The 10,188-nt window shown below is 35.4% G+C and overlaps 1 long non-coding RNA gene across 2 annotated transcripts; it reads right to left on the reverse strand.

Moving 5' to 3' along the window:
- Positions 1–353: 353 nt before the first annotated feature.
- On the reverse strand, positions 354–9,764 carry LOC145641830 (uncharacterized). 2 transcript variants are annotated; one of them, XR_014115548.1, is made up of 4 exons: positions 9,628–9,764; positions 8,463–8,594; positions 6,910–6,930; positions 354–941 (listed from the first exon to the last, which is right to left on the reverse strand). It is a non-coding gene; the product is annotated as an uncharacterized LOC145641830 (long non-coding RNA). The 2 variants fall into 2 exon arrangements; XR_014115549.1 differs by having other exon boundaries at positions 8,463–8,597; positions 9,628–9,761.
- Positions 9,765–10,188: the final 424 nt, after the last annotated feature.

Consider the following 10,188-nt stretch of genomic DNA (forward strand, 5'->3'; position numbering starts at 1 on the left):
TTCCTAATCTAATTAATCAAATGAAAAACTATGTCAACCAATTTAATTGCAACAATTTAATCAATCAAAGATCATCAACTAGCACAAATTATCAATCAAGCATGCTTCCCCTTCTCCCTAACAACTAATCTACTCACTAATCATGGTGTAACTCAAGAACAAATCACTAGACTTAGCATTGATCATCATTCTAAACAAAATCAAGAGAAAGCAATATCAACTACAATATCCAATTCAAATCCAAGCAATACAAACAATCAAAGATGAAACTAAATCAATCAAGTAAGAGATGAACTAGAAGGAGAAAATCTTACTAACATTAATGATTGAAAATGAAGAAATCCAAGCTCAATTGATCCAATGTTGAAATACAAATCCAATACCAAGAACTTCTCTCTCTAAAATTTAGCTAATGAAAATTATCTAAAAGTTATCCTCAAAAAAAGAATTACAAGTGTATTTATAGGCAAAGAAGAAAAACGGGATTCCCGCGCCCTCTCCAATAAACCCCGCGCCCGCGGAAAAATGGGTACGGAACCCATTAAAAATTCCGCGGGCTTCCTAGGCAACACCCGCGCCCGCGAGTCTTCTAGCCCGCGCCCGCGGCAAAAGCACCCGCGCCCGCGGCATAAGCGCGGCGAATCCCCTGCTCCCAAAGGATGATCAGAGGGTCGCGGTCTCTCTAGTACGAGCGGGCTCTCCAACCTACCCGCGCCCGCGGCAAGCCCGCGGCCAGATCGCGGAGAGTTCCTGGTCGAAATCTTCCACTTTTGTGTATATGAGCCCGCGCCCGCGGCCTTAGGCACCCGCGCCCGCGGCAGACTGGCAGGGCTTGATGCCCTCTCCATGCCCTCTCTGAGCCCTCTCCAAGCCGATTATTTCCTCCTTGCTTAGTCAATATAGCCCATCTTGATTCCCTTGCAGAGACAAATCCTATGCACCTACAAAAAACAAACAACGAAAAGGAATAAAAGGTAAAAAGAACCAAATAAAAGGAAAACACGAGGAAAACACGAAAAACACAAGAAAAGAAAGAAAGAAAGGAATTAAAGGAAAAAGGACCAAAAATAAGATAAGAAAGCATAAAAAGGAAGATTAAATCATCCTAAAAGACTACCCTATGAGTGCCATAAATGACACTCATCAGCGATCCTAAATCATTTTTTTAACGCCGATACCTGCAAAACTAGCGTTAGTTAAACATATAAAAGAGTTAAGAAATGCGTATCTTGCACTGTCGAGCACACGTCTCTAGAGGAGTAACCGATTTGTTTCTGTTGCATTGCTATTGTTGTGACAACCTTCCGCAAGCTAGGTAATGCCATCTTGTTATTTTGACGATCTTCCGCAAGCTAGAGAATACTGCCTGAAGATTGTTACGCCTGTAACTACATCCAATTCCGTCGTGAAAGTATTTGAAAAGACCACTGCTTGTTGATCCTTAATGCTGCTTGAATTTTGTTGTTGATGAACCAGTATGTCGGTGCTTTTGCTGTGATGACAATCCTCTTTTCTTTGGGAATAGTTGCCAACACAACTCTTGTTTGATGTATGAAAATCCGATTTAGGGAAATTTGTCAATGCTTTGTAACAATCCATCCTTGGAAATGTTGCTACGATGAAGCGACAATCCGTATCTCGGAAAATTTGCCAAAATCCAAAATTTGGGAAAAGTTGCCAATGCTTCGTAACAATCTGTCATAAGAATTTTGCTACGATCGACAATCTACATCTTGGAATATAACTCTTGAAAGCAATCCACCTTGGAAATTTGCCAACGCTATGCGACAATCCTTTTAGGAAGATATTGCCACAATTGACAATCCGCGACTTGGAACATTTGCAAAAAAGAGTCGACCGACAATCCACTTTGAGAAAATTTGCCACTTACTGAAATGAATGAAAATCCACGTTAAGGAACCTTTACCGAAATTTATGATGAGTAGAGACCTACGACAATCCTTTGGGAAATTTTGTCATAGGGAACTGGGTGTATGACAATCCAATCTCGGAAAACTTGCCAGTGATGATAATCCGAACCTTGAAAAAATTGCCGAACAGAGAAGGAGCATGACAATCCACGCTTGGAAACTTTTCCAGAGATGACAATCCAATCTTGGAAAAATTGTCATTGAAGAAGATGCACGACAATCCATTTTTGGAAATATTGTCAGTTGGGGATGACAATCCAATTTTTTGGAAAAATTGTCGTTTAAGAAGAATGCGCGACAATCCATATTTGGAAATATTGTCGTAAAAAGAATGCGCGACAATCCGTATTTGGAAATATTGTCGTTTAAGAAGAATGCTCGACAATCCATATTTGGAAATATTGTCGTTTAAGTGCTTGCTTTTAAACCGATACGTTGGTGCTTGTAAGGAGTCAGTGTTTTAGGCGCTTAAGCTAAGTGAGATGATTTTTTTGTCAGGTCAATCACTTACTACGATTATAATCGAGCCGACAACTAATAATGTCAATTTGCTTATAAGGGCTAACTGGCGTACCAAGGAACCCAAAATTTCTATATGAGGTCAAAATAACCATTCTGAGAGGCTTCGAGCTCTGTCATTGCTGAAAAGTTGCTGGCGCCACGATTTGGATCTATCGCCAAACGTTGGGATCTAGCGCCAGGCGCTAAAATCTATTTCCAGACGTTATATGTTGTCATCTGGCGCTGGAGTAAGGTCTTCCCTATCCTGCTCTTGCTGCCGCTGGGATGCACCTGTATTTATCTTTGACTATAGGAATTTGCTAATCTCTTTAGTTAATTTCTAGGGTTGACCTAATGTTTAGTGTTGCTTGACTCATTGACTTGACATGACTCAAGGTATAAACTTGACTCGCTGTGATTAACTGACTCGAGGTTGACTCGACTTAAAGTGTTTGACACATGTGTTAGACTCAAATCATGGTGATATCATGACATGACTCAACGTGTACATGACTCGTGTGTGCATTGTATTATGATCGTGGGACTCGAAAATGTAAAAAAGCAAAAAATTTCCGTCATTTTTGTGGTGGGTACCGACTTTCTCCCGAAAAAGAAAGACACGAAAAAGAATCGAAGTGAAGTTTTTTTTGTAGATGCATGTTGAATGAGCTTAATCCGTTAACGCTGTCTCTCACAGTGCAAGGATTGTAACATCTTAAACTATCCTAGTTGACTCGATAATGAAAGTATTTAGATAACTTAGGCACGGAGGCTAAGCACTTCATACTTTGATGCAATGATGATTATGATTGATGAGTGATTTTGTTATGACGAAGTATGCTTCAATGTTGTGTTAAGATTTCATGACAAAGGGTTCCTAAGGGAAAGACTATTTGGTCATGTATCTGTGATGTGTGTGATAGTAATTCTAAAGTTAGGCCGCAAAGGCTAAGTGTGTGGAAAGATATTATTTTTAGAAGAGTCTTAGGCTAGGTAGGCTAATGATGTAGGGATCAAGCCCTCAAGTCTAGCTCTAAGTGAATAGGGATGAGCATTGGAGATCCCTTGATATGACCATGATGTGTGAATGTGAATGTGAATATGAATGCATGTTTATTACGGTCGCACCTCGATGTGAGGTTGCCTACGTATCCGTTAGGAATCAGGCCGAACGTAGCTCTAGCCGAAGCTCGCACAAGTGTGTGTATACCTTAAAAAGGTCTTTTTAAGGGTTGTAATGTGGTTAGGCTAAAGGTTGAAGAAGAAGGGGATAAAAGGGTCAAGACCCTAGATAAGCCCCCAAGGTGTGCAACCTTGCTTTTGAATCTTTATATTTTTATGCTTGAGACTTTCTACTCTTTTTTAGCTCTTTTTTTTTTTTGCATTTTTTTTATAAGTGTGGGCAATCCCGATCATCCGGTCTATCACTCACTTGGTATTCATGTTTCTCAGGCACGGTACCGAGCACTCGATAAGAAACGCAATTTGAGACGTGTTCATATCAAAGACATGTTCATGTCAAAGACATTGGAACACTTGCCCTTTTGTACACTTTATTTATTTTTATTATTATTTTTTTATTTTTTGCTATTTTAATCTTTTGAAGTCACTCAAGCTTTTTTTGAAAATTGCATAAGTTGCACAAAATCCCAACCCAAAGTTAGGTAGATATGGGTTGAAAAATGAAGGGTCTATCATTAGACGAGGCTCAAAGTGGTTTACCAACAAAGGATTGCATATTTGAAGGGTGAAAGGTGATATGATGTGGCTACAAGGGGTGCCTCAAATCATTGGTATACCTTGTGCTTAGTTCGACATGGATTTATTTTTTTTTTTTTTTTTTTTGCAATGTAATGATCATATGTAAGGAAATAAATGCTCATTTTATTTAAAAAGTGAAGGGTAAAAATCAAACTCTAAGAAATAAATTCAAGGAGGATGAAGGGTGCCTATGCTAGACTTATTGGGGAAAGGGTTTGAAAAAAAGAAGAAGAAAGCATGAAATCTTGGTGAGAAGCTTTCTATGTGCATTTGTTTCATCATTACCCTCACTTTTTTTTTTTTTTTGTCAATCACATGACTCAAACTCGATTCAACATGCATGGATCGAAGAAGGTAGGAAGAATGAAGATTGTGATATGGAGAAAGCATGTAGAGAATGGAAAGATGATGTAGATGGAGAGATCCAAAAATTAGGAATAGAATGTACCCCCAACTCAAATGACGGAAAAAGACCGACTCATGCATGAACCTAAGACATGGTCATGGTGACAAGTATAAGGTGTGTGCCGTATATTGTGAGTGCAAGTGACATGTTAAGACTCGTGTCATGATCATGTGACTAAACTCGAACAAAGACTAAGTTAAGACCTCACGTATATGCATTAAACTGGACAAACTGTGGTATTTTAGTCATAACTTTTGATCTGTGACTCTGATTTAGATGACACCAGCGCCAAATTATAGATAAACGCGGGGCTACAGATCTACAGTTTGTACGACTCGTAACTCTTTCTAGAACTCCGGATATGATCAAAACAAGTTGACGTTTGTGCAGTATACGGGAATAAAAATCCAGGTTGACTCAAAGGATTTATGACTCGATTTTAGACATATTTATTAGATCAAACTAATTAATTAATTAATTAAGCAAAGTCCTTTAGTCATTAATTAGTTTATTAAAACTTATTTACAAGCACAAGTCAAACCAAACGGTTAGCTTAGTCACATAGTAAGTATGCACAAGTAAGAGATGCACAAGTAGTCAAGTAGTCACAACATGATGAAATGAGTTTGCAACCTAACCATGACTCTAGTTCTCTAAAGTTCCGGATATGGATTAGTCAAAGAGAGTCCATGGTTAATTGTCCGGATGCACCGCGCGGAAGCCTAACCGTGAAGGGTTGGCGCGAATGGATGGGACACCGCGAGTTAAAAAACTCGCTTCCATGGTTTGGTGAATTCAACATTCTCGGATGTAACCTTTGTTGCACAGAGCGTTCAATCAGGTAGATAGAGCATGAATTCCCAGAGGGTTATGTCCATATATAGAACACATATGGGTTTCAGAAAAGTGAGAAAAACTTAATAAGGAAGTAGGATCGAGCAAACAGTGCTAAAAACTGGTCAAAATTAGAACGCATATTTCTGGCTCGTTATTGGAAGAACTTGGCGCCAGCAAATAGAGGTCGACGACAACAATTTGGCTTTGGCGCCTGGCAACAGAAACTGTCGTCTGGCGCCAGAGTCAAATTAGTGGCGCTAAACTCTGTTGTCTGACGCTGATTCCTACATGCCTCAGCAGCTTTCTGTGCTTGATAAAATTTTCCAGTTTCGCGCAACATTATTTTGATTCTAGTTGTGACAGATATTCCTCAAATTTTCTACGTGTAAAAATCCTATGTTATAACTCATTACGGATGGTCTTTCCAATGAGATCTTTTTTATGCATATGAAAATAATGTTAATCAAAATAACACACATGAAATACTTAGAACTTTTCGAGTATCATCCACTCATTCTAAATCATTGCCGAAATAAATTTCAGTAATTAAAATAGAAATCCTCCACAGTGGAGTCGTCAAAAACTGTAGGGAATATTTCAAGCATCATCCCTAGCTTGAACCCCACTGTGATCATACACTAAAGTACGGTGGCGTCCAAAGGGAAAGAAAATAGAGCAAAAGAGTCGCCAACAAGTTTTAGGAACTTGTAAACCGTTCACGAGGTGAAGGTTACACCTCTTAACGATCCAGGAGATCATCAACTCCAATAGGTCTGGAACCATGACTGGTAGTTCGGGGATGAAGGTACAAATCCAACCTAAAAGAAATTGAACCTGCCCTAATAATAGGCCTCTACTTTATTCTGATCGTATTCATGTGCGCTTTCTGACTAACACGCAATCAATAGGATTAACCCTAACCTGTTTATCTATGTTGGTTGAATATTAATGCACAAATAAACTATTATTGGCGATCATTTGAATTATAATCAAATTAACCCTAAACAAGATTATTAATTATTTTATTAAGCGTTATTACAAGTACTAATTCCCTTTAAACATGCATAAAAGGTGTGATCAAGCAATAACAATAAATAATGTCAAGCAACATAATAATAATCACAATAATTATAACAATTATAAAAAATAATAATGATAATTAAAATAATCATGTTAAAGCATAATAGCAAGATCCTAGGCATGATACTAACAAGATTAATAACAAACCCTAGCATGTCACTAAGTAATAAAAATCAAAGCTTTAACCCTAACATGATACTAACATGCTATTAGGAAAGAATAAGAAGCATAGCAGGAATCACAATTGTCATATTTGATATTAGAAATTATAGTTATTACTCTAAACATGATACTAGGAAGATCAAAACGCCCTAAAATTACACTAGGAATCATAATAATAACCTAAATATGATTTCTATATCATAATATCAATAAAACCATTAAAGCACTTACTTGGATGCTTCGTACCTCTCTCTAATAACAAAATACACGCGTTAGTAACTTCAAGGAAAATATAAAATAAACAATTAAATTAAATAATTGAAAGAGATATTAAGAAATTTTAGACTATATTTGGGACCAAACCCTCAGAAATTAAAACCTTTCACGTCTAGGGCGAAGGCAACTTCGAACAATGCTAGGTATGTCTTGTTCTAATGTAGAGGAATTGTATTTGTAAAAAGTTAGGCTAGAAAGAGGGAGAGAATCAAGAAATTCTTTATGAGAGTTGGTGATTGAAAAAGGAGAGATATGACCTTTATTTATAGAGAAAAAAGAGGGTCGAAGAATAAGAAAAGAATCCGAATTCGAATCGAAATAAAACTCGATGGACAGCAATTTTTGCGGATTTTGTTTTTATCATATCTTTTGATCCAGAAGTCCAAATAAGGAATATAATATGTCTTTGGAAAGATAATGAAGTCTACTTTTTAACCCAATTAGAATCAGATTAAAATATTTTTTAGTTAAAAATATATGGCCGAAATAGTAGGACGGTGTCAGTTTTGGATAGAGTTTCATATCCCATTCATATCTTTTTCGCTATATCTCGGATTTAATATTATAATATATCATTGGAAAGATAATTTCAAGATCGATCCAACCATATAAAATTTGGATAAATATTATGAGGCACGAAAATAATATCTAACTTTATTTGAACATCTTTAAATTCGAATAGAATTAGGATTAAAAAAAGGAAAGTTTTTATAAAAGGAAAGTTTTTATTCAACTTAAATTCTTTAATCTTATCTTTTCAATAAGTATAATTAAGATCTTTTATAAAATTATAGAAGGTTCTAATTAATCCTAATTATTTTAGGAATAGGATTAGACCTTTGGACCCTCCACATGATCATTGGGTCGTAGGTAAAAACCGGTTTGAGCCCAGTTTAGTATTTTGGCCATAACTTCCTCAGTATTCATCGGAATTGGGCTTATAATATATCGTTGGAAAGGTCTTTTCAAACCCCATCCAACTACACCATTATTGGACCCATATCATGGACCAAACTAAACTGGAATGCATGTTTTTCATAAATAAGGTAAGAAAAGAAATATTTTCAAAAACAGAAAGAAGAGATATTTTAATAAAAACATCCTCATCACTAGACTTTACACACTTTTGCTTTGTTCGATAATCAAATGACGTGAAAGGTACTCATCACTGGGTTTAGTTTTGGGGAGACACATTTAGGTGTCTACACCTAAGGAAATTATTCCTAGTAAAGTGTGACAACAATGATAAGCAAACAGAGAAACACAAATTTTGAATGGTTTATCAGGAGGCACATTAAAAACAGAACAGTCGATGTTTACCCTTTTGGGATTTCAGTAAAAATATGGCTATTATCGGATTGTAGCTTAGAAGACTAACCAAGGACAACCTCAATAATCCATCGAGGCTTATATGCAAGTATAGGAGTAAATGAATAATCATGACATTTCTAGAAATTTTTTTAAAATGAAATAAATAAATAAGATATCAAATGATCAATAAGTCATACTCTTTTTTTCCTTCTTTTTGGTTAGATATATGTAACTGGAAAAAGGTCAAGTGAGTCAAGAACAATAATAAACCACCGCAACTGCATCTACCATCGTATCCTCTATGCATCAACTCTAAGAAGCTCCAATTCCTGCTGGAAATAAGATAAACATGATAGCAAATTTAGACCTTAAAATCTATAGATTACTGAAAATTGGAAATCAATTTTAAAATAACAATAATTAAACATCAAAGTTGATTATAAATCCAGAAGAAAACCCAAAAACAAACACTAAAATTAGAATTCCATATCTGGATTTATAACTCTTATAAGTATCATCAAAGTACCTTGATCTGACCTAATTTCTTGTATTATCTCCCATCAATCAATAGAAAATCAATTAAAAATTGTCAATTATTAAACATCGAAGTTAATTATAAACTATGGATTAGATGGAAAAATAATGCAATAATAATCATGAAATCCCCTGCCACGGATGGCTATTTACCTCAAAGTTCTACAATAATAATCAATTAACTACATTTCCAAATAAAAAGATTTATAAAGCGCAAAAATCATGCTAGAAATCCTACAAAAATCAAAGCAATTGGTTATTAATCATACTAAATTTAGTCCTTTTTGCAATTTTTCTCACAAGAGCAGACCATTTTTGGGACATTCCTCTAGCTCTAACATGCCTATCATCAAGTTTGTCAAATTCCTATATATTACTCTTATCCTTACGTATTCAGTTTCAAAAATAGCAATAGAGCACAAGGCTCAATGAACAAAACCTTTATGAAGGTATAGAGCATCATATATTCTTAATAAGGAGTATAATATAAGACTAGTAATAGTACAAATCTGAGCAATTCTACTCAAATTTTCGAATTAAAATTCAGTAAATCAATGTGGAAAATTCAGCAAAAAATTACAGCAACATAATTGAAGCTAGAATGTTAATTAACTCAAACAAACGCCTATTTACAACAACTATTTCATCAAAACCATCCTATACTACACAAGAATAGAATGAATAACAAAAATTTAATCAATAAATTATTAAGATTACTTAATCTTTAAAACCCCTAAAATGTTACCCCTTTGCCTTGGATCGGCACTACAAATAAACCCTTGATTGAAAATATTGAAAATGAAAAATCAAATATCAGAGAAAACTTACATTATTAAAATTGGAGATAAACAACCGAGAAGGTTCCTTGCAAGCCTTCGAATTTCATGGCTTGAATTTGGAGGAGTGAGAAAGCGAGAGTTTGAGGTAAAACTGTGAAAAGATAGAAGAAAAAGATATCATTTCATCAATTAAAAGATAGAAAGCATGACAAAAGATGTAAGTATACCTTTTATAGGGGTAAAATAGTTCGAACACTATAGTCTATAAATAAGGGTTTTCTTTATAGGCATGTTGGGGTTTCCATAGGTTAGGAATGTTATTGAAATAAGGTAACATCTCTTAGTGTTACTATAAAATGTTACCTATTTTAAAAGTGTTACTTTATAATGTTACTTTTGTTAAAACTGTTACATTGAGTGTTACATTCTAAATAGGAAAATTTGATTATAATAATCCAACCTTTGAGCGATCTTTTTTTATTAATCCAACCCTTCGATTATTCCACAATAATCCCAGTTTTGGGGGGTGTTCTATTCTATTAGGCCAAACAGGTTACTTCACCTACAATAATAAGTCACTTGCCACGTGTCACATTTTCATTTGTCTAAA

This window comes from Chenopodium album, chromosome 8 (genome assembly GCF_948465745.1).
Source record: "Chenopodium album chromosome 8, dcCheAlbu1.1, whole genome shotgun sequence".
NCBI classification, from domain to species: domain Eukaryota; kingdom Viridiplantae; phylum Streptophyta; class Magnoliopsida; order Caryophyllales; family Amaranthaceae; genus Chenopodium; species Chenopodium album.